The sequence below is a fragment of the Pleurodeles waltl genome, chromosome 4_2, assembly GCF_031143425.1.
Source record: "Pleurodeles waltl isolate 20211129_DDA chromosome 4_2, aPleWal1.hap1.20221129, whole genome shotgun sequence".
NCBI lineage: Eukaryota > Metazoa > Chordata > Amphibia > Caudata > Salamandridae > Pleurodeles > Pleurodeles waltl.
The window spans coordinates 253906927-253932396 of NC_090443.1; positions in this window are offsets into that span (position 1 = coordinate 253906927).

The following is a 25470-nucleotide window of genomic DNA, read 5'->3' on the forward strand; positions in this document are numbered from 1 at the left end:
GGTGCTGGCGGTGGCCTCCTGGGCAGCGGGGATGATGGCGGTGGCCTCCATGGGCAGCGTGGATGATGGCGGTGGCCTCCTGGGCAGCAGGGATGATGGCGGTCTTCTCCGCTGTGCTGCTGTTCCCAGACTTGCTGAGTTTCTTGTGCCCCTTCCCCACCTTGGAAGGTGTCGCAGCTGACTCCACACTCCCACCTGTACCCCTGGGAGCGGCTTTGGTGGCTGGAGTCTTCCCCCTCTCCCGCCGGGCACTGGCCAACTTTTGATGTTTGACAGGTGGGGGACTGTCCGTGCTGTGGCTCCGTGCCACACTGGCTGCCCTGCTGCCCAGTGCACTCCAGATTCAAGTGACTACAGGCACCACTGGTCCCGGAGATGTTGCTGAGGTGCTAGGTTGGGACCTGGAGAGTCGGGCCCTAGGAGACTGATGGTGTGGGGGAGGTGAGGGAAAGAGGTCAAGGGTGGACAGGAAAAGTTTCTTGGGAACACTGGGACGGGTAGCTGGAGGGGGTTTGGGAGTGGAGGAAGAGGTTGTGGTTGTAGGAGGTGTTCGTTTGGTGACTTTGGGTGAAGATGCATGTGCTGTAGGCTGTCGTGAGGTGGATGGCTGTTGGGTGGGTGTGTGGCTGCGTTTGTATATCTTGGGAGGTGGTGTCACAGACACACTGGGAGAGGACCCAGGGGACGTGTGAATGGTAGTGGGGGTGGTGAGTGCAAGTGAGCGGGGTGTGGTGGTGTGTGTGCTGGTGATGGAAGTAGGAGCTGTAGATGTAATGCATGCAGGTGTGAGTGTAGACGAGACAGGGAGTGAGAAGGGAGACGAGGAGGAGGGGGACACAGTGGAGACAGTGGATGTTGGTGAGTCCTCATGTGTGTGATGCTTGCGTGAGTGCCTGTGGGATGTGTGGTGCTTATGTTTGCCTGAGCTTCCCTTGTGTGTTGACGTGTGTGCATGCTGGTCTGAAGGTGTGCTTGGGACAGGCTGAGGTACAGGGGTGTGGGTTTTGTGGAGGAAGTTGGAGGGGGGGAGGCTTAGAGACAGGGACAATAGCTGCCATCAGTGCTGAGGTGAGAGTCTGAAAAGCTCGCTGAAGGGCTGCCTGGTCAGAATGAATGCCCTCCAGGAATGCATTTGTTTGTTGCAACTGCCTCTATACACCCTGGATGGCATTCAAAATGGTAGACTGCCCACCAGTGAGGGACCTGAGGAGGTCAATGGCCTCCTCACTGAGGGCAGCAGGGGTGACTGGGGCAGGGCCTGAGGTGCCTGGGGCGAAGGTGATGCCCACCCTTCTGGGTGAGCGGGCATGGGGCAAAGGCTGAGGGGCTGCTGGGAGGGTGGTGCTGGTAGGTGGGGTGGCGGCTGTACCTGTAGATGCGGGGGCACAGATGTGGCCGCCACAACAAGGGAGCTCCCATCAGAGGACGAGTCCGTATCACTGGTGTCAGCTCCTGTCCCCGCCGTGGAGCTCCCCTCGCCCTCCGTCCCACTGGTGAATTCTGAGTCCGTAGTCTCGCCCCGCAGGGCCATGTGGGATGCAGCTCCCTCCTGCTCTGGTGCCACTGCTCCTCCGCCTGATGATGCTAATGCACACAAGAACAGGGAGACCACAAAAAGGGGGAAAATGACAGAAAAAAGACATGTTGAGTGCATGCATTACCGCTACGATTGACGGACACGACATACACAGAAATCCCCTGCACTATGCCGTGCACTTGGGGTCCACTGTTCAATCCCTGGGACATGGCCTACAAGGCGGCTATGGCCGACGTCTGCACACATGGATGTCACAGGAGCCTGACTAGGTGTACTTGGCACGGTACACACGTGGGGTGGGGTGCCACAGGGTCTGCCTGAACAAGGGGACCTAACTAGCACACTCGCCCTGGCCTAGGGAAACTCACAGCCCACCTCCCCCACCCAGACAACTCCACTGCGCGCAAAATCAGCAGAATGAGAGTGTACTCACCCCCTTGTGGCTGCTGTGATGCCCTCAATCACCCATCCAACTCCAGGTACGCCACCGCCAGGATCCAGAACATCAGGGGGGTCATGGTGCGACGGGCACCCCTCCCACGTTGGGAGGCCATCCTCAGCTGGGCCTCCGCCGTCTTCTTGCTCTAGCGGCGAATGTCCTCCCATCTCTTACAGCAGTGGGTGCTCCGTATGTGATAGACCCCCCAGGGTCCGGACGTCCTTGGCGAAGGCACGCTAAATTTCCTTCTTCTGGTGGGCGCTGACCTACATGAATTGTACAGGGGAAAAAGGAAAGTTATTACCAACTGCACCGTCACAGTCATTGGCCCCCATCCCTACCCTTGCCATGTGGCACAATCACTCACTGTCGTTTCATGCACGCCTCAATCTCCCCACATCTCTCATCCACCCCACTCCACATAGGCATAGCCCATACAGCATGCTCCCAGTGTACTTACCTGTTTGTCTGGAGGACCGTAGAGTAGCATGTACTGGGGGAGGACCCCATCCACAAGTTTCTCCAACTCCTCCGATGTGAAGGCAGGGGCCTTTTCCCCAGACGCACGAGCCATTGTCTCTTCCAGACTGAAGTCACGCAGCACTTGTAGTGAAGGTCCTCTCCTGTCGAAGATCACGTATCGAGTGATTGAACAGATAGAAAATGGCGGTCACGTCTACGGCGGTGCATACCGTCACCGCCAGTGTACATCGTCATTGGCTCCTGGGACCCATAGGGTCCAATGTTAACCAATGCTGAATTGCGCCGTGGTCTTTGACCGCCTACCGCAACGGTGTACAACGCCAGCGCAGTTACCTCACATCCCATTGTCCCACTTTACAGGTCAGGCAGCCGCCATTTCAGGGGCCCAAATGGCTTAATTTTTAACTGCGTCACACATACCTAGGCCTTGCCTCAACACTCATACAGGCCAAATTTCAGATTATGATTCGTGTTCTGTGTAAGCTGTGGGTACGTACCTCTGAGTTGGTTGACTCTGTGCTCGCTGTTGTCCTTCATAGGCACCGTCCGCTGGGACATGTGAGGAGATGGCGGCATCCTCCGGTGTACAGACCGCTGGTGGACCTGTCGACAATGGAGAAAAGACATGTGATCATCACCTACAGGCTTAATCGTGCCACAATCCTGGAACTGTGTGCCCAGCTGAAGCCAGACCTGATGTCAGCTATCCGCCATCCCACAGGAATCCCCCCTCTAGTGCAGGTTCTGTCAGTACTCCATTTCCTTGCAAGTGGGTCTTTTCAAACAACAGTGGCCATAGCATCAGGGATGTCCCAGCCTATGTTTTCCAACGTGTTGTCCAGAGTGTTGTCTGCCCTGCTAAAACACATGCAGAGCTACATCGTTTTCCCTCAGGTGGAGGATTTGCGTTCAATGAAAGGTGACTTCTATACCCTGTGACATATCCCCAACATCATAGGTGCCATTGATGGAACACATGTGGCTTTGGTACCCCCCGCGGGAGTGAACAGGTGTACAGAAACCGGAAGAGTTATCATTCCATGAATGTGCAGATGGTGTGTTTGGCAGACCAGTACATCTCCCATGTGAATGCCAAATTCCCTGGCTCAGTGCATGACGCTTACATCCTGCGGAATAGCAGCATCCCTTATGTGATGGGTCAACTCCAGAGGCACCGTGTGTGGCTATTAGGTGAGCACCTGGAAGCAAGTCAGTGGGAATGGTTGTCTGGGTCTGGGGATATCCCTACAGGTTAGTGTGTGTCTAACAGTTGCCCTCGCCATTTGCAGGTGACTCTGGTTACCCCAACCTGTCATGGCTACTGACCCCAGTGAGGAATCCTAGGACAAGGGCAAAGGAACGCTACAATGAGGCCCATGGGCGGACTCGGAGGATTATAGAGTGGACCTTCGGTCTCCTGAAGGCCAGGTTCAGGTGCCTCCATATGACAGGTGGATCCCTATTCTACTCACCAAAGAAGGTGTGCCAGATCATCGTGGCCTGCTGTATGCTTCACAACTTAGCTTTGCGATGACAGGTGCCTTTTCTGTAGGAGGATGGTCCAGATGGAGGTGTTGTGGCAGCTGTAGAGCCTGTGGACAGTGAAGACGAGGAAGCAGAAGAAGAGGACATCGACAACGGGAACTCTGTGATCCTGCAATACTTCCAGTGAGACACAGGTAAGAATACAAACCTGCCTGCTACATGTACTTTAACACTACTACCTGTCGTTTTCACCCAGTGTATGGTCATTGAGTTGTCACTTTCCCTTACGATTTCTAGATGTGGGTCCCACTGTGTGACATCTGCTTTGTTTCCTTGTGGACTAGAGCTGTGTGACATAGGTATGTTGACATTACAATTAAAAGAGCATTTTGTCACTGTAATTGCTAATACAGTATTTTGAAATCACAGACAGACTCCAGATTGTTTTGTGCTTTAAGGGTGTTTGTTTCAGTGCTCAATATTGGAGGGGGTTGTAAAATGGTGAGGGGTGATGGTGGAGGAATGTCCATGGCAGAGTCCAATTTGTCAGTCTCAGAGGTGCATTGCCCAAATGGGCATAGGAATTGGAGCTGGGGCAGTTTGAGGATGGACAGGGTGACAAGGTGGGACAGAAGGATGACATTCAGGGTGGTCTAATTTCTTGGCGGGGGGTCTTTGCATTGTTCTCTGTCTTTGTCCTGGATCTCAGGGACCGTTTGCGGGGTGGTTCTCCCCCTGCAGGGGGTGGGGTGCTGGTGTGGTGGTCCTGTGGCGGTGCCTCCTGTCCACTAGCGCCGGCGGAGGTGGTGGGCAGTTCATCATCCAGGCTAGTGTCAGGGGCCCCTTGTTGTGCCACAGTGTCCCTCCTGGTGTTGAGGACTTCCTTCAGCACCCCTACGATGGTGCCCAGGGTGGAATTGATGGATCTGATTTCCTCCCTGAAGCCCAAATACTGTTCCTCCTGCAGGCGCTGGGTCTCCTGAAAGTTGGCCAGTACCGTTGCCATCATCTCCTGGGAATGGTGGTAGGCTCCCATGATGTTGGAGAGGGTCTCGTGGAGAGTGGGTTCCCTTGGCCTGTCCTCCCCCTGTCGCACAGCAGCCCTTCCAGTTCCCCTGTGTTCCTGGGGGTCCGTCCCCTGGATCGTGTGCCCACTACCACTGCCCCCAGTTCCTTGTTGTTTTTGGGGTGGTGGGTTAGCCTGGGTTCCCTGTAGTGGTGGACACACTGCTGATTGACGTGTCCTGGAGACAGAGGAATGGGCCCCTGGGTGGGTGCTGTGCTGGTGTTTCCAGAGGGGACAAGCTCTCTGGTGGCCTGTGGCCTGTGACTGTGTCAGGGGAACCGACTGTCCCGAGGTCCCAGATGGGCCGGGCTGGTCATCTAGATCCAGTTGGACAGAGCTGCTGTCATCACTGTGGGCCTCTTCTGTTGGTGGTGTGGACATGTGTGGACCCTCCTGTCCGGTGACGTTGGGTAGGGGTCCTGCAGGGTTACAAAAGGATGTTTATTACATCTGTGTGTGCCATGGTGTGCAATGTGTGGGTGACCGTGTACCCCAGTGCCTGCATTCCTGTGTGGGTCCTTGTGTGATGGTGGTTTAGGGGGGTGTATGGGTATGTGCAGAGGACATGTTTTGGTGATGAGTGTCCATGATTTGTTGTTGCATGCAGGGCTTGGTGTTAGGATGTGTGGTTTGTGATGTTGGGAAATTTGTGAGGAGTTGGAGTGATGGGGTGAGGGTTGGGGTATGTGATAGCATGCAAGTAGGGTGGGAGATGTAATAGTTAAGATTTGACTTACCAGAGTCCATTCCTCCATCTACTCCTGCGAGGCCCTCAGGATGCAGAATCGGCAAGACTTGCTCCTCCCATGTTGTTAGTTGTGGGGGAGGAGGTGGGGGTCCGCCGCCAGTCCTCTGTACCGCAAGGTGGTGTCTGGAGACCACGGAACGCACCTTCCCCCGTAGGTCGTTTCACCTCTTCCTGATGTCATCCCTATTTCTTGGGTGCTGTCCCACTGCGTTGACCCTGTCCACTATTCTGCACCATAGCTCCATCTTCCTTGCTATGGAGGTGTTCTGCACCTGTGATCTGAATAGCTGTGGCTCTACCTGGACGATTTCCTCCACCATGACCCTGAGCTCCTCCTCAGAGAACCTGGGGTGTCTTTGCCATGCCATGGGGTGGTGTGGGTGATGTGTGGGGTGGTGTGTGTTGTGTTGTGTTGACTGATATTTAGTGGTGTGTTGTGTGAGGTGCGTGGAAGTTATGTGGGTGATGGTATTGTGTGCCTGTGGATGCTTGGTAGTTGTTTGTAGTGTCTCTCTCTGGCCTTCTCTCTGTAATTTGTTCATAGGGGTTTGTGGGTGATGTGGGTGTTTTATATTGGATTGGATGTGTGGGAGTGGTGTGTGTATGTGTGTCAGGTGTGTGTATTTGGAAGTGTCCAATGTGGCTGTGTTTTGTAGGTGTCTGTGTATTCTGAGCGCGGCGGTGTGTACCGCCCATGGAATACCGTGGTTGAAAGACCACCGTGTGGATTCGTCTGTCGTGATAGTGTGGGCGTATTTCTGTTGGCGTGACGGTGGAGGTTTTGTTTTCGCCAGTTTATCACTGACCTTTGGTGTGGCGGACTTGTGTGGGTGTCTGAATTTTGGCGGATTCCGAGCAGTGGGTCATAATGACTGTGGCGGAATTCCGCTGCCACAGTGGTGTATTGGCGGTCTTCTGCACAGCGGTAAACGCCTTTTGCCGCCAATGTTGTAATGAGGGCCTAAGTCATCACATGTACTGGAATGTTGGATATCACTTCCTAGTCATTTGTTTATAGACTACCTGTGAGTCAGTCATTTGAAAATGCTATGTCTGTACAGTTTTTGTGACACAGAGTCCCAAAACCAATCCACAAATGTAATGTCACTCCACAGTTTGAGTCATATAAATTACCTATGTTTCTCTTGTGGCAGTGGAGGACCAGCAGACCAAGCAGCATGTTTTCACATATTTCCAGTGGTTAATTGCACAAAGGTGTCCAGTTCAAGTCCGGGGCCATGTGTACCCTGTGTCATTTTTGGGGTCCATGTTGTAACAATTACGTGCAGGTGTAGTCAGGAGTCTGTGGAGCCATTCCCTGCATTAACAAACTATCCTTCACAGCTGAATTGAAAGCCAAAGAGGAATTGAGAACACACATGGGGATAGTCCAGCTATGTCTCTGCAGAAGTTTTATGAGACTGACATAAGAGCAACCTTGGTGTGCTCACAAAGTTAAAGGATCAGTAATTTAAAACCGGCAGGTTTACTCACAACATTTGTACACAGGGTGGCCTCTAAAATTCCCACTGCAGCCTGGAACATCAGTGCCTCTGTGCTGATTAATCTCACAGCTATTCACCATGCAAGCCCCATCAATAGGTTGGGGCTTATGTGAATCAGTGTGTGGACCGTCAGGGTACAAACATGTTTTGACATTTCATGCACATTAACAAACGTTGTTTGTTGTTCTGGAGGCACCATACCCAATCCATGCATACAGCCATGGTACACTGTCACTGTTTGTCACTCATGAATACATAAAACCCAGACAAGGGATGGGCCATGATTAGGCTATTTGAAGACATGTCCCACTCCATGATACGATAAGTAAACTGATTATGCTATACAATGTATTTGAGTATTCATTGTAGACCTACCTGACACAATACCCCAGGAGGAAAGTGAGGGCATGGAAAGCAACTATGAGACAAAAGTATCCACATGTAACCTTTATGGTAACAGAAAGACAAGGACCAATCAGGCTAACAGGTTGGAGTCTCTGTCAGGAACAAGGCAAATACACAGTGAGCAGACTGAGACTGGTCAAAGCTGGAACAACCTTGTGAAAAATGAAAATTGTATTTGTCCTGTGTACTGCAACATTACACAATAAATCAAGGCCTGTGTTACACAAGTGATTTATACGGCAATGCATAACAGGGATATACATATATTGGCAGCTTCTATGCCATGCCAGGCAGCAGCATTGGCAGTGCAGGTTCAAATGGCTGGTCTGCATGGAAGTGCTCACAGGTGTGTTCAGCTTCAGTCTCTCACAAGTCCTGTAAGTGAGAATCAAGTTCAAATGGCCAACAGTGCCTTTCACATAGGAAGCAATGGACAGGTGATTATAGGTCCTACAGACTAACAGGCAGTGCATTATCTGACCAGAAGTCCAATGCAGACACGTGAACTATGACTATGGCATGCCATACTAAAGATGGAAGCACACTGGAGTCAGAATGTGAGTCTGGGTGTGTGTAGATAAAGGATTATCTGGGTACAAATAGTCCATTTCGAGGGTCCCCTAGAGAAGGGTGGGGAGAGACTGAAAACATGGCAGTGGCAGGGCTTATGACCTGGGATGGCATGTGCAGGGCATGTCTTGTGAGCAATGCTAGTTATACATGGGGCACTAGTGCTATCCATTTGCAGCTTACATGGACTTCTTGTCACACATACTCCTTGCAGAGATAGCTGATGTCACACTTACTGCTGCCAAGGGTCTAGTCATACATTCCTGTTACCAATGCAATAGCACATCCATTGCCTCATGCATGAGACATTTTTTTACCATATGAATGATGGTGTCTTAGTTGTGTGCCATATGCTGCAATGAACCATGATGCCAACATGTATGTGTGTCATAGCTGTGGTCCTCCGATATTGCCCTTCCAATGTGAAATGGACAGGATATATGTCATTTACAGTGTGTTTGAAGTTGGGTGTAAATTCATACCCATCAAATGTGATGTGGGGTTTTCAGTATCCTAATCTGTATATCTGCAACGCTCCATGAGGCTACACTCTGATTATGAATCTTAGGGATAATTTGAGGCATACATGATTAGTGATTAGTGATTAGATTAGGTGTTTAATGATATATGGTAAGACAGTGGAGGTGGTAACTAGAGTTAAAAGAAGTTTTGCACAATGTGTTGTCTCTGATGCGATCCTGCTGCAGTGTTTGGGTGGTCCCCCTCATGTTAATGGACAACATCCTCCTCTTCTTCCTCTTCAGGCATTTGTGGGTCTGGTTCATAGAGGGGAATGTTCCTCCTTACACAAATGTTATGCAGGATGGCACAGGTCAAATGATCTTGCAGACCATTTCAGGTGAGTATAGGAGGCTGCCTCTGGTGATGTTGAGACACCTGAATCTTGACTTCAGGATGCCAAAGGTCATCTCTACTATGGTGCTTGTCCTCTGATGTGCATCATTATAGGCACACTCTGATGTTGTGCTTGGGTTTGGAAATGGGGTCATGATCCATGGCTGGATCCCATACCCCTGATCAGCTGAAAGAGAAAATGAGTGAGAAAATGTTGATGTTGTTTGCACCATGATTATCACTTTGCATGGCAGCCTTTCTCTTGTGTTGTCTGTGACTCATCTGTGTTTGTGTTATTGTGTGGAATCCTAGGCTTCTAGGATGTACCATCGGCATTGGGTTGTTTCATTATCTGAACTGGTGTTTGGCTGATTGATGGTATTTTTGTAGACTTGCAGTACATTGTGCACTCCCATGCATTATGTCATGTGAAAGAGGTGTCCATGTGCCTTAACTGGGGGTGACATGATACTTCCATACACAAAATCAATTCCACAGTGGTGGTAACACGGTTGCATCTATATGGCCTGGACATCCCATCCAATTTAACATATGCCACAGAATTTGTTAAACATCAGTGAGGCCCTTTGTTTTGGCTAGGTGACATTGTACAACACATCTCCATAGGTTTGCAGCACTGACATGTTGACAATTGACAATGCACAAATATCCCATGTGTGACAAGTTCTCTGCAGACCTATTTATCTTCCCTTAGCGAGTTGACTCATGTTCAAACGTGTACCTACACTACTGAACCTGGTCCAGTTCAGCTGGCTAACTTGGTTATGAGGTTGACGGTTTGAGTGTCAGAAGGCCCATATGCCTGTACATCTGTTGTGTATATGTGTAATTGTGTCAAACCGTATGTGTAGGAATGTGCACTTTCAATATTGTCACATCGATATGTGTTCTTAGCACAGTCCACTTGCTTATTGGTAGTGGGCAATGTCAGAGCAGGAGTGATGTGAGATATTGGTACAGCCTCAATGATTCCATGTCCCATTCATTAGAGTCATCATCATCATGCATAGTGTGTCATGGTCTTATGCCTGCAGCAAAACACATTGCATACCCCTTACACTGTACATATTGTTTGGAAGGGTGTGTGATTGACTGTTATTGATGTGATATTGTAAGATTAATCTTACAAGTTGTACTGGCAGTTAAGGCCATTTCATTGTCACTGTGTGATTTTAAATTGGTCCCTGGTGTCTCTGGAGTGCCACCTGTCATTTGTCCATAGGTGTGTATCTAATTGGGTGAGGATATCAAACATGTATAGCTGTGTCACAACCTCATTGTCTTCCTGGCCAAGTCTCAATGTAGTGGTGTATGTGTTGTGTGTCCTACAGGGTTGCTGTGCTGTGTGTATATAAGTAGGTTTCTGTACTTACCAACAAGTAGGCCATTTCCATATCGTCCGTCCTGGAAGTGCTGATTGATGGTGCAGTGGCGGAAGATGAATGAATCATGTACACTCCCAGGATACTTTGCCACAATGTTGGTGATCAATCCCCGGTGATCGAAAATGGCCTGCACATTAATGGAGTGTCTGTGCTTCCTGTTGCGGTATAGATGTTCGGTTGCAGCAGATGGCACAATGCGTACATGTGTGCAGTCAATGGCACCAAGCACGTGTGAGAAGCCGTTGATTTGGTAGAAGCCCAGTTTGGTCTCCCGCTGCTTCTTCTGTGTGTTGGGGAAGCTGATGTGGCGGGGGTGAGGGAGATGATGGCATCCAACACCTTGGGTAGGTAGGCAGAGAATGAGGGCTGTGAGATCCCGGCAACCAGGGCACCAGTGGTTTGTAGGAGCCACTTGCCAACATGTGGAGGACAGATAGCAGCTTGGTCTCTGGTGGAATGATGTGGGGTGTCTGCTGTACCTCTGGATGATGTCTTCATGCCTGAGTCCCTGAAGGGTTGTCCTGGTCCAGAATATCCTCTCCTGCCTTCTGCGTTGTCTTTGGGGTCTCTGCTGGTGTGGTGGAAGCTGCTGGTGTTGGTCCTGTGCTCTGCGTCTTCATGCATGCTGGATGAATAGTACCTCCATGTCTTCCTTTTGGAGCTCTGCTGTTGTTTCTGTGTGTTTTCCTTAAGTACTGGTGTGTTTGCCCCATTTTAACCTCTACCCTGACCCAGGTGTAATTTTGTGATGCAAATCGGGCTGTGCGTCATTTCCCGCCTCCGCCTCCCGGCCATGCAGGATTTTTGCACGGAAGGATAAATATGGCGCACGGGTGTTTAAGTCATTTTTTGGACGGGAGCGCCCTTCCTGCATGTCGTTAATGCAAGGCAGTTTCCTGCATGTAGAAAATGACACACACTAAGGAATTTTGACGTTCGTGGGGTCGGGCATCATAATATAAGTATGGTGCAAGGTTTGCGCCAAATGTGCGTCAAAGGTTTTCACGCACTTTCGGCGCAAACAGAGTATGAATATGCCTCCTAGTGTTTTTTTACACTCCCAGCGACCCTCTACACACTACACTAGCCTAGGGGTCCATTCGTGGTTCGCATTCCACTTTCTTAGTATATGGTTTGCATTGCCCCTAGGCCTATTGCACCCTATTGTGTTCTACAGTGTTTGCACTACTTACTGACTGTTCTACTTACCTGATTTTTGGTTTGTGTGTATATTTTGTGTATTTTACTTACTTCCTAAGGGAGTATATCCTCTGAGATATTTTTGGCATATTGTCGCTAAAATAAAGTACCTTTATTTTTACTAACTCTGAGTATTGTCTTTCTTATGATATAGTACCTATATGATATAAGTGGTATAGTAGGAGCTTTGCATGTCTCCTAGTTCAGCCTAAGCTGTTCTGCTATAGCCACCTCTGTCAGCCTAAGCTGCTAGAACACTACTTATATACTAATAAGGGGTAACTGGACCTGGCACAAGGTGTAAGTACCATTGATACCCACTATAAGCCAGGCCAGCCTCCTACATTGGCAGCAGCGATGGGATTTGTACTTGTAACTGCTTTACCACTTTGTCATTGGTGCTTTTCATAAGAAAACCATATTCTAATTAATTAGAAATATACACAGTTATCCTTAACAGTCTTACTTTCTTTCTAAAAACTTTCTAAAAAGTTTCAGAAAAGTTTGAAAAAGGTTTTCTCTTTTCTTTAAAAGTTTTCAAAACTTTTTCCCTCTTCCCTAAACTCTTTCTACAACTATATCCGTAGTAGAGGCCATTCCCAAAGTCGTGCAGACAACTTATGACAATTTAAACTTTAAAAGTTTGAGGGGTCTCTGCATAGAAAGGAGGTTAGGGATTGGTAAGAACCCTACCAAAGATTTCCTTCTTTGCCTTCTCCTTGAAAGTGACCAGAACCAGACTGGTCAAATCCAGGATCCGGAGGTAAAGGAGGGAGGTACCCAGATAGTTCCAGTGGAGGTCCCTGAGTACTCTGGGGAGGGTACCTCCGAAGACTTTTCAGTTAACAGGCCATCTAGTGAAGCTGGTAGTGGAAGGGGGTCACACACTAGTAGGGTACCTTTCACTCCAAAAGGTCAGGTAACTAGAGTTCAGGTAGTTAGAGAAAGGTCTTCTTCTGCCCATTTCCACATTACCTCTGTGTCAGAGAATTCCCAAACCTCCCACCCTGAGGATAACACCCTAGACAGGGAACTCAGAAAGCTGAGGTTAGAAGAGGCCAGACTGAAGCTGAGACAGCAGCAGTTGGCCTTAGGCAGGGAGTCTCTAGAAATAAAGAGGGAAAGACAGAAGTTGGGGTTAGTTCCCCATGGTGACATAAACAAGTGGTGTTCTGCACTTGCGAGGGCCTGTATAGTACAGTTGGTCCCTCAAAGGCAGTGGGCTGCTATCTTGTGGCTATTTTTCACTGGCAAAGGTAGGGGCAGACTCCTTACTGTCAGGGAGAGTGATGCCAACAACTACAAAGTTTTGAAAGATTCACTCTTAGATGGATTTGGCTTAACCACTGAACAAATACAAGATAAAGTTTAGAGATACCAGAAAAGAGTCATCACAAGATTGGACAGACGTTGTAGACTGTTCAGTGAAGGCCTTGGAGGGAAGGTTACATAGCAGTAAGGTGACTGACTATAAAAGCCTGTATAATCTTATTTTGAGAGAGCATATTTTGAATAATTGTGTGTCTGACTTGTTACATCAGTACTTGGTAGACTCAGATCTGACCTCTCCCCAAAAATTGGGAAAGAAGGCAGACAAATGGGTAAGAACAAGAGTGAGCAGAAAAGTTCATACACCTGGTGACAAGGGTGGCAAGAAGAACGATGGTACGTCTTCTGACAAGGGTGGGGACAAAGATAAAAATAATTCTGAGTCTTCATCAGGCCCTCAAAAATCCTCTGGGGGAGATGGGTCCAAATCCTCTTCAATCAAAAGAAGCCATGGTGTTATTTTTATAAATGTAAAGACCATTGGGCAAGTGATTCCAACTGTCCAAAGAAAAACACCAAGGCTCCCACTACCACAACCCCAATTGTGTCCTCTACTGCCCCTAGTAAAGCAGTGGTGATGGGAAGAACACTACAAATAGCCAATCAAAGGGTGTAGCTGGGCTCACCATTGGTAATGTAGTTGGAGTTGGTCTTGTTAGGGAGACCACAGAGGCTGTTTTAGTCTCTGATGGTGGTATTGATTTTGCCACCTTGGTTGCTTGTCCCCTTAATATGGGTAAGTACAAGCAACTGCCCCTAATAAATGGTATTGAGGTTGAGGCCTACAGGGATACCGGGGCCAGTATCACTATGGTGATTGAGAAGCTGGTTGCCCCTGAACAACACCTACTTGGTCAGCAGTACCAAGTGACTGATGCTCCTAACAACACTCTTAGCCACCCCATGGGTGTTGTGATTCTCTACTGGGGGGGGGGGGTTGCTGGTCCAAAGAAAGTTGTGGTAGCCACTGATTTACCTGTAGACTGCTTACGAGGCAATTATTTGGAGACATCAGCTTGGGCTACAGTGAAGTTGGAGGCTCATGCAGTAATGCTGAACATTCCAGGGCATATCTTTGCTCTCACAAGGGCTCATGCCCAGAAGCAAGGAGGACAGGGAAACTTGGATCCTCGAAAAATGGACCAAGTGCTCCCAAAAGCTCGGGGTAGAAAGGGTAAATCCTTGCCCACTATCCCTCCCTTTCCAGAAGATTCCCCTTTTGAGGAAGAGGAATCCTCTCCCGGTGCATAACCTACACCAGATGAGCTGGCAGCAGACACTTCTTAGCTTTTGCTTGCGGGGGCCTGCTAGGGAAGAGCTGAGTGTGGCACAGCAGACCTATCCCACACTAGAGGGTTTAAGGCAGCAAGCTGCCAAACAGCAGAATGGGGATATCACTGATAGCCATAAAGTCTATTGGGAAGATAACCTGCTCTATACTGAGTCAAGGCACCCTAAGCCTGGAGCTGCCAGGAGATTGGTCATCCCTTTGCAGTATAGGGAGTTTCTTCTGACTTTGGCTCATGATATTCCTTTGGCTGGGCATTTGGGCCAGAGTGAAACTTGGGACGGACTTGTTCCATTGTTTCACTGGCCTCATATGTCAGAGGACACCAAGGAGTTTTTTCGCTCCTGTGTGATCTGCCAAGCCAGTGGCAAGACTGGTTGCACACCTAAGCCCCCCTTAATTCTACTCCCAGTGGTTGGGGTGCCCTTCGAGAGGGTATGGGTTGACATTGTTGGCCCCCTTGACCCTCCAACAGTTTCAGGAAATAGATGTATCCTTGTGGTGGTGGACCACGCCACTAGGTATCCTGAAGCCATACCCTTAAGGACCACTACAGCTCCTGCAGTGGCAAAAGCCCTCCTGGGAATATTTTCCAGAGTGGGTTTTCCTAAGGAAGTGGTATCAGACAGAGGTAGTAACTTCATGTCTGCATACCTCAAGGCTATGTGCAGGGAGTGTATAGCAACTTACAAGTTCGCTACTCCTTATCATCCACAGACAAATGGACTGGTTGTGAGGTTTATTAAAACTCTCAAAGGCATGATCATGGGACTCCCTGAAAAACTCAGGAGGATATGAGATGTCCTGTTGCCATGCCTCCTTTTTGCTTATAGGGAGGTACCCCAAAAAAGAGTGTGCTTCATCCCTTTTGAACTCCTCTTTGGACACCCTGTAAGAGGTCCCCTTGCTCTTGTGAAGGAGGGTTGGGAACAACCTTTAAAAGGTCCCAAGCAAGACATTGTGGATTATGTACTTGGCCTCAGATCTAGAATGGCTGAGTACATGAAAAAGGCCAGTAAAAACCTTCAGGCCAGCCAAGAGCTCCAAAAGCAATGGCATGACCAGAAGGCTGTCCTGACTTATTACCTCCCAGGACACAAGGTGTGGGTAGTTGAGCCTGCGGCCCCAAGAGCACTCCAGGACAAATGGAGTGGACCCCATCTCATTGTAGAGAAAAAAGGTGAGGTCACCTATTTGGTAGACCTGGGCACTGCCAGAAGCTCCCTTAGGGTGCTTCGTGTCAATCGTCTGAAACCTTATTATGACAGGGCTGACTTAACCCTGCTCAGGGCCAGTGATGAGGGGCAGGGGGAAGAGAGTGACCCTCTCCCTGACCTCTTCTCCACCACTGAAGCTGATGGCTTAGTGGAAGGAGTTATGTTATTAGATTGCCTAACTGCTGAGCAAAAGGACAACTGCATAAATCTCCAAGATCTGTTCTCTGACCTCTTCTCACTGATTCCAGGTACAATTACCTGGTGTGGGCACACAATTGATACTGAAGACAATGTACCTGTCAAAAGTAACATTTATAGGCAGCCTGACCATGTCAGAGACTGCATTAAACAAGAGGTACAGAAAATGTTAGATCTAGGAGTGATTGAACCTTCTGAAAGCCCATGGGCTAGCCCAGTGGTACTTGTCCCCAAACCTCACAATAAAGATGTTAAAAAAGAAATTAGGTTTTGTGTGGACTATAGGGGTCTCAATCAAGTAACCAAAACTGATGCTCACCCTATACCCAGAACAGAAGAACTGATAGATACACTAGCTTCTGCCAAGTATCCACTTTTGACTTCAATGCAGGGTATTGACAGATTACGTTGTCAGAAGAGGCTAAACCTAAAACAGCATTTTCAACCACTGGAGGGCACTATCAGTTCACCGTTATGTCCTTTGGATTGAAAAATGCACCTGCCACTTTTCAGAGGTTGTTGAATACCATCCTCCAAGAATTGGAAGCCTTTAGTGCAGCATATCTAGATGATATAGCTGTCTTTAGCTCCACCTGGGATGATCACCTAGTAGTTTTGGAGGCCCTGCAAAACACAGGCCTCACTATCAAGGCTTCAAAGTGCCAGATAGGGTGGGGGAAAGTGGTTTATCTGAGCCACCTGGTAGGTGGGGAACAGATTGCACCACTGTAGGGGAAGATCCAAACCATTAGGGAATGGGCTCCCCCTACAACTCAAACCCAAGTGAGAGCCTTCCTAGGCCTCCCATGGTACTATAGGAGGTTCAGTGTGAATTATGGCAATATAGCTGCACCTCTTAATGACCTCACATCTAGAAAGAGGCCTAAAAAGGTATTATGGATAGCTAGCTGTCAAAAGGGTTTTGATGCGCTCAAACAGGCCATGTGATCTGCACCTGTCCTAAAAAGCCCTTGTTACTCCAAGAAATTCATAGTTCAAACTGATGCTTCTGAATTAGGGGTAGGGGCAGTTCTATCACAGCTTAACATTGAGGGCCAGGATCAACCTGTTGCTTTTATCAGCAGCAGGTTGACCCCTAGAGAAAAGTGTTGGCCTGCCATAGAGAGGGAGGCCTTTGCTGTGGTCTGGGCCCACAAACCTCTATTATGGCTTAAACAAATGAAAGGTGAAAACCCTACATTTTTTAGGTGGTCCATCTCTCTACAGGGAATGGACTATACAGTGGAACATAGACCTGGGAGTACCCACTCCAATGCAGATGGACCCTCCAGATATTTCCACTTAGAAAATGAAGACTCATCTGGGCAAGGTTAGCCTTATTGGTCCTCGTTTGGGGGGGGGGGGTTGTTTAGGAAAGTACCAGCCTGTCTGGCATGTTACGCCTATTTTTAAATGCATGTAAGTTTGTTTCTGCCTGTCTCACTGGGATCCTGCTAGCCAAGACCCCAGTGTTCATAGTTTGTGGCATGAATGTGTATACCTGTGTAGTGACTAACTGTGTCACTGAGGCTCTGCTAACCAGAACCTCAGTGCTTATGCTCTCTCTGCCTTTGAATTTGTCACTATAGGCTAGTGACCACTTTTACCAATTTCAGTTGGCACACTGGAACACCCTTATAATTCCCTGGTATATGGTAGCTAGGTACCCAGGGTATTGGGGTTCCAAGAGATCCCTATGGGCTGCAGCAATTCTTTTGCCACCCATAGGGAGCTCAGACAAACCTTTACACAGGACTACCACTGCAGCCTGAGTGAAATAACGCACACATTATTTCACAGCCATTTTCACTGCACTTAAGTAACGTATAAGTCACCTATATGTCTAACCTTCACTTGCTGAAGGTTAGGTGTAATGTTACTAAGTGTGAGGGCACCCTTACACTAGCAAAGGTGCCCCCACATAGTTCAGGGCCATTTCCCCAGACTATGTGAGTGCGGGGACACCATTACACGTGTGCACTACATATAGGTCAATACCTATATGTAGCATCCCAATGGTAACTCCGAATATGGCCATGTAACATTTCTAAGATCATGGAATTGTCCCCCCATGCCAAATCTGGTATTGGGGTGCCAATTCCATGCTTCCCCGGGGCTCCACCATGGACCCCGGGTACTGCTAAACCAGCTCCCTGGGGTTTTCTCTGCAGCTACCGCTGCTGCCACTCCACAGACAGGGTTCTGCCCTCCTGGAGTCTGGGCAGCCCAGTCCCAGGAAGGCAGAACAAAGAATTTCCTCTGAGAGAGGTTACGCCCTCTCCCTTTGGAAATAGGTGTTAAAGGCTGGGGAGGGGTAGCCTCTCCCAGCCTCTGGAAATGATTTGAAAGGGCACATATGGTGCCCTCCTTGCATAAGCCAGTCTACACTGGTTTAGGTAACCCCCAGTCCCTGCTCTGGTGTGAAACTGGACAAAGGAAAAGGGAGTGACCACTCCCCTGTCCATCACCACCCCAGGGGTGGTGCCCAGAGCTCCTCCAGTGTGTCCCAGACCTCTGCCATCTTGGATTCAGAGGTGTGAGGGCACTCTGGAGGCCTCTGAGTGGCCTGTGCCAGCAGGTGACTTCAGAGACCCCACCTGATAGGTGCTTACCAGACTAGGTGGCCAATCCTCCTCTGAGGGCTATTTAGGGTCTCTCCAGTGGGCTTTTCCCCAGATACCAACTTGTAAGAATTCACCAGAGTTCCTCTACACCTCTCTCTTTGACTTCTGCCAAGGATCGACCGCTGACTGCCCCAGGACACCTGCAAAACTGCAACAAAGTAGCAAGAAGACTACCAGTGACATTGTAGCACCTAATCCTGATGGTTTTCTCAACTGTTTCCTGGTGGTACATGCTTTGGGGGCTGCCTGCCATCACCCTGTACTAGAAGCTACAAAGAAATCTCCCGTGGGTTGACGGAATCTTCCACCTGCTTCAGCAGGCACCAAGCTTCAGCCTCACCGATACTCTGGGACCCTTCTCATCCTTATGAGTGTGGCCCCTGGAACACAGGTGGTGGACCCAAGTGACCCAGACTGTCCAGTGGTCCAACTGTTCAAGTTTGTAGGAGGTAAGTCCTTGTGTCACCTCTCCAGACAGTAATCCTGTGAACCACATGAACTGCAGCTACAAGGGCTTCTGTGCACATTTCCACAAACTTCTGAATGCACAGCCAAGCCTAGGTCCCCAGCACTCTGTCCTGTGATGCTCAGCTCCATGAGTTGATCTCTGGTGTCATGGGACCCTCTTTTGCAGTGTTGAGATGACCTCCGTGTTCAGACTGCTTGAACCCATGTTCAAGGACTTCTGCGGGTGCTACCTTTTTGTGCGTGGGCTTTCTTCATTGCTGAGAGCCCCCTCTGTCTCTTCTCCCAAGTGGCGACATCCTGGTCCTTCCTGAGCCCGGAAAGCACCCTTTTTCTTCAACCGCGACTCTTGCAGCTAGCAAGGCTTGTTTGTGGTATTTTGCCAAGAAAACAACTCTGCATCCTCCAGCACTCCGTGGGACATCTTTTGCACAAAGTATAAGTTCCTAGCACCTTTCGTTGTTGCAGAAGCTTCATCTTCTTCCATCCGGAGGCAGACATTTTGCACCTTCATCCGGAGTTTAGTGGGCTCCTGCCCCCCCTGGACACTTTCACGACTCTTGGACTTGGTCCCCTTCCTTTGCAGGTCCTCAGGTCCAGGAATCCATCTTCAGTGCTTTGCAGTCTGTTGTGGTCTTTGCAAAATCCTCTATCATGTCTTTAGTGTGTTTCTGAATAGTAGTACTTTACTCCTACTGTCCAGGGTCTTGGGGTGGGGTATCTTGGACACCCTTAGTGTTTTCTTATACTCCCAGTGACCCTTTACACTCTACACTAGCCTAGGGGCCATTCGTGGTTCGCATTCCACTTTCTTAGTATATGGTTTGCGTTGCCCCAAGGCGTATTACATCCTATTGTGTTCTACAGTGTTTGCACTACTTTCTGACTGTTCTACTTACCTGATTTTTGGTTTGTGTGCATATTTTGTGTATTTTACTTACCTCCTAAGGGAGTATAGCCTCTGAGATATTTTTGGCATATTGTCACTAAAATAAAGTACCTTTATTTTTAGTAACTCTCAGTATTTCTTATGATATAGTACCTATATGATATAAGTGGTATAGTTTGAGCTTTGCATGTCTCCTAGTTCAGCCTAAGCTGCTCTGCTATAGCTACCTCTATCAGCCTACGCTGCTAGAACACTACTAATCTACTAATAGGGGATAACTGGACCTTTCACAAGGTGTAAGTACCATTGGTACCCACTATAAGCCAGGCCAGCCTCCTACAAGGCCCATACAGCAGTCGGTAATGGGGTAGGACCCAATCCACCAGTCGCTCCAACTCCGCCGATGTGAAGGCAGGGGTCCTTTCCCCAGTCACATGAGCCATGGTCGGTTCCAGACACAGGTCACTTGCAGTGTAGGTCCTCTCCTGTGAAAGGTCAGGTAGTAACTGAGTGAACAAATAGAAAACGGGGGTCACATCCATGGCGGTGTGTACTGTCACTGCCAGCGTACATCACCGTTGGCCACTGTACCCCATAGGGCCCAATGATAACCAATGAGGAGTTGCACGGCGGTTCTCGACTGCCTCCCGCAGTCGTGCACAACAAGAATTACCTCACTTCCACTTGTCCCTCCATACTGGACATGAGACATCATTTCAGGGGGACAGGCAAGCCATGGATCCTAACTGTGTCGCAGTACACAAGTTCACATTTTGGACCTATTACACCAAAATATTGTAGCAATTACAATATGCATTTAACTGTAGTGGTTACAATGTACAGATAATGACCAGCTGCTCACTCTTTTGCCACATAGATTGCAACCACTACGGATGAATACGAGATGGAGACATCCCCCCATGTACAGACCCCTGGTGGACTTGGCAACAATGAAGGACAGATGCATTATCCTCACCTATAGACTTGATAGGGCTACAATCACGGAGCAGTGTGCACAATTGGAGCCTGTCTTAATATCTGCTATCTGTAAACCCACTGGGATCCCCCCTCTTGTGCAAGTCCTATCTGTGCTCCATTTCTTGGTAACTCTTTTTTTCCAAGTGACAGTGGGCTTGGCAGCAGGAATGTCACAGCCAATGTTCTCAATAGTGCTGAGTGCCAGAGTGTTGTCTGCCCTGATTAAATACATGTGAGGCTACATTGTTTTCCCACAGGTGGAGGATTTGGCCACACTAAAATGTGACTTCTATGCAATGAAACATATCCCCTACATCATTGGGGCAAGTGATGGAACAGATATTGCATTTGTCCCCCCCTGGCAGAATGAACAGGTGTTCAGAAATCGAAATAGTTTTCACTTCATGAATGTCCAGATGGTGTGCCTGCAGACCAGTACATCTCCCACGTCAATGCAAAGTATCCTGGGTCTGTGCATGATGCCTTTATCCTGAGGAATAGCAGCATCCCAAATGTGATGGCCCAACTACAGAGGCACAGGGTGTGGCTAATACGTGAGCCCTGGTCCCCACCCAATGGATGTTGGTGTATGGGTATGTTGTGGGCCCTAAGGGTGAGTGTGTGGCTAACAGTTGTCCCTTGATATTTGCAGGTGACTCTGGTTACCCCAACCTATCATGTCTACTGACCCCTGTGAGGAATCCCAGGACAAGGGCAGAGGAAAGTTACAATGAAGCACATGGGCGAACAAGAAGGATAATAGAAAGGACATTCGGCCTTCTGAAGGCCAGGTTTCGTGCCTCCGTCTAACAGGTGGATCCCTGTGCTACTCACCGAAGAAGGTCTGCCAGATCATCGTGGCATGCTGTATGTTGCACAGCCTTACCTGACGCCGCCATGTGCCTTTTCTGCAGGAGGAGGAGGTTGGACATGGCCTTGTGGCAACAGTGGACCCTGTGGACAGTGGAGATGAGGAGGTAGAGGATGAGGGCAAAAGAAGTACAGTCATTCGTCAATACTTCCAATGACATACAGGTAGGACATGGTTATTTCACATTTCATTTACAGTTTGATGTGTGACATTGTCACTAGCAGGTTGTGTATTCCTACTTCTATGCCTACTCACGGTACCCTTTGGCATCTCTCTTTGCAGATTTTGGTACCCCACTATTGCTCCTGGTGTGTTCAGTGCAGCCAACTACAGGTCTCTCCCATGTAAACATTACTGTACAGTTGAATTGCAATGTTTCAACCTTGTTAAACGAATATATTTTGAAATCATTTGACATACACCATACTTGTATGTTTTCAAAGTGTGTTTATTGCAGTGCTCTGAAGAAGAGGGGGTAGTGCAAGGGGCTGGGGTGATGATGGAGGAAAGTCCAGGTTAGAGTCCAGTCTATTTGTATCACAGGTGCATTGTCTAAGGGGGCATAGGAAGGGGAGCAATGACAGTTCAAGGTGGACAGGGTGACAGAATGGGACAAAAGGGTGACAATCAGGATAGTCTTATTTCCTGCCAGGAGTATTGGCAATAGTCTCTGGCTTCTGCCTGGATCGCAGGGAACGTTTGCGTGGTTGTTCTCCTTCTGCAGGGGGAGGGGTGCTGGTGGCCTGTTGGTCCTGTGGTGGGGCCTTCTGTCCACTAGCGGCAGCATAGGAGGAGGGCTGTTCAGAAGTCTGGCTAGTGTCAGGGGCCCGGTGGTGTGCAGCTGGTCCTACATACTGTTGGCCATGTCTGCCAGCACCCCTGCCATGGAGACCAGGGTGGTGTTAATGGCCTTCATGTCCTCCCTGATCCCCAGGTACTGTCCCTCCTGCAGCCTCATGTTCTCCTGCAACTTGTCCAGGATCTGGCCCAGCGTATCCTGGGAATGTTGCTATGCTCCTAGGATCACGGTGAGTGTGTCCTGGAGGGTCGGTTCACTGGGCCTGTCCTCCCCATGTCGCACAGCAGTCCTCCCAGCTTCCCTGTTGTCCTTTGCCTCTGTCCCCTGAACTGTGTTCCCACTGCCACTGACCCTACGTCCCTGATTGTCCTGGGTATGTGATGTGCCCTGGGGTCCCTGCAGTGGTGGACACACTGCTGATTTATGTGTCTTGGGGATAGAGGTATGGGCCCGCTGGGTAGGTGCTGTACTAGTGTTTCCTTCCTGAGGGGAAGGCTCTGTGGTGGTGTGAGAGTGTGACTGGGCTCTACTCTGATGATTTCCTCCACCCTGACCCTTAGCTCCTCCTCAGAGAACTTGGGGTTTTGTTGTGGTGCCATGAGTGTAGTGTGAGTGGTGTGGGTGAGGGTGTGTAGGTGATGTGTTGGGGTGTGTGATGCAAGGTGCTTGGGTGGTGTATAGGTGATGGTGGTTTGTGGCTCTGGTTGTGTGAGTGCTCTTGCTGTCTCTCTCTGGTGGCAATTGTTTGTAGTCATAAAGGGTAGTGGGTAATGTGGGTATGTGTTTTATAGTGGTGTGGTGTGTGGGTGTGGTGTGTGTAGTTTGAATAGTCCAATGTGGTGTTGTTTTGTTACTGTGTGTGTATTTTGAACGCGGCGGTATGTACCACCAATGGTTTACCACCATTGAATATCCGCCGTAGTGATTCGTTGGTCATAATGTGATGGCATTGTTCTGTTGGCGTAACGGTATGGGTTTTGCTACCACCAGTTTATCACTGACCTTTGGGCTGGCGGATTTGTGTGTGTGGCTGAATAGTGACGGATTGGTGTGTGTGTGTCATAATATGGTTAGCGGATATCCGCGGTGGTATGTTGGCGGCAGTCGGCATGGCGGTAAGTGGAATTTACTGCCAATGTCATAATGAGGGCCATAGTGTAATCTGCAGTTGACATAATTCAGAATGACATGTCGTCATTACAGCATGAACAGAGTCAGCTTAGGTCTGTTATGTAATTAAGTTGGACATTGCAAGTCTTGAAGGAGAATCGCGTGGCATGGAAGCATGTGAACTCTGCAAAGTTATTCATTACTTTCACTCTTACTAAGAAACAACAGATAATGGCAGAGAAAGAAGCTAGTAATATCATGCTAAAATGGAAAAATCAGAGAAGTTGCCTTTTACTTTAGCAGAAACACCATCACCAGTGTGGTTACTACATGGGGTGATATCAATACAGATATCTTCATTACAGTTCTCTTCATGTTTGAAACATTTTCCAATCAGCAGATTAGAACATTTGGCAGAGAGCAATATTCATGAGGTATGGAAACTGCCTTTTGATTACAAGTGTATGAGTGGGGAAGTTTTTCTTAGCTGAAGTTAGTGTGAGACTTCTGTAAGCCATTCAATGATTTGAAAACAAGTCCCATTGCACAGCCCAAGCAATGTATCTGCGGCTAACTTAGCCTGCTACTTCAAGGGTATTCCTGTCTCTTTGATTTGCCCAGTATTTCAGTTGCTTTTGAATGGAAGTTACTTCATGCTGAGTGACCAAGGCTGCTGCGGGATGAGAGCGGGTGTCCCATATATGATTTCTGTTTCTCAAATAGTGACCTGCTGTGGAAAAATACTTTTCCCACCCACTCATGAGATAAAAGTAGCAAACTTGTGACCTCACATTGTTACTTCCAATGTCAATTTTGACAAGCTGAGCAGACTAAAGGCATTATTGTTTCAAAAACATGTGGCGGTGACATCTGCCTATGAAACCTACAAGCTACAAGTGGCAAGGCCATCAGCTGAGATACATTCCATTTTAAATACTAACTTCCCAAGTGCTTCAGTAAATTGGTGATCCATTCTTTAATGCTTCCAAAGCTACAGGTATTGTACACTTTTTTAAGGCTGTAGGTTATGCATTTGTACGCACATTCCAGAATGTTTTTGGGTTAATACCATTAGCCATACACACAGTTTTTTCAAGTGTTTTTAAAGCTTTCCCACTGGTATTGGCATTAGTTGGTGGCATTTTTCAGTTTATGTTTTTGATTCACAATGACTGCCCCATCTGGAGCCAGACATGTGATGGAGATCTCAAGAGCCAAACTGTGTTGTGAACAAATGATGCAGTATTTTGAAGTATCACTACTGGAGGAACTTAATAAAGACTGGTCACTGTCGTTTGGGCCAGTGTTCTGTTGTTTGTAGCCAGTTTTCCATTGCTTATGGTGCCCTTTTTAGAATGCAGTGGAGGTGTGTCTTGTTCAGCGACGGGTGCTTTCTACGTACATAAATCTGTTGATGTTTCCATTGATGGTTCATTCCCAGAGTTGTCCTACAATATTGTGGTTGTTCCATTACGCTTCCTGGACCATTTTTGGACTAAGTTGCTTCGGCTCCTTGGTGCCCCGTCATTTGGCACAGCACGGAACGCTGCCTTCTCAGCTGTGGATGAGGCACTAGATCTTGTATGCTCCATCGAGCTTTTGGATGAGACTTTGGTTGTGATTTTGTCTGCTGAAGTGGGATCCTTCTTGGATTCCATCTCCACTGATGTGTTTGATGGCCTCATGCAATATTCCTGTAACGTTTAATTTGGACCCATTTTTGTACCAAACTAACAAGGGCTTTGAACCGGCCATGTTGTCTATGGGCTGTTCTGCTTGTCAATATAAACGTTTTATTTTTTTTAGGGGGTTATTGCAATTTAGACTGTTTTTATCCTTTATTCTATTAGGGATATTAGAATCTGCACTTGTAGGCTACTAAGGTAACACTGTCCTGAGGACCCTTTTACAAACAAGATTGGGCAACCCTGTCTTAGCTTAGTTTAATTGCTCGTGCCTTATTTTACATTTGCACACATTTTTATCTTATTTGAGGTAGCCTG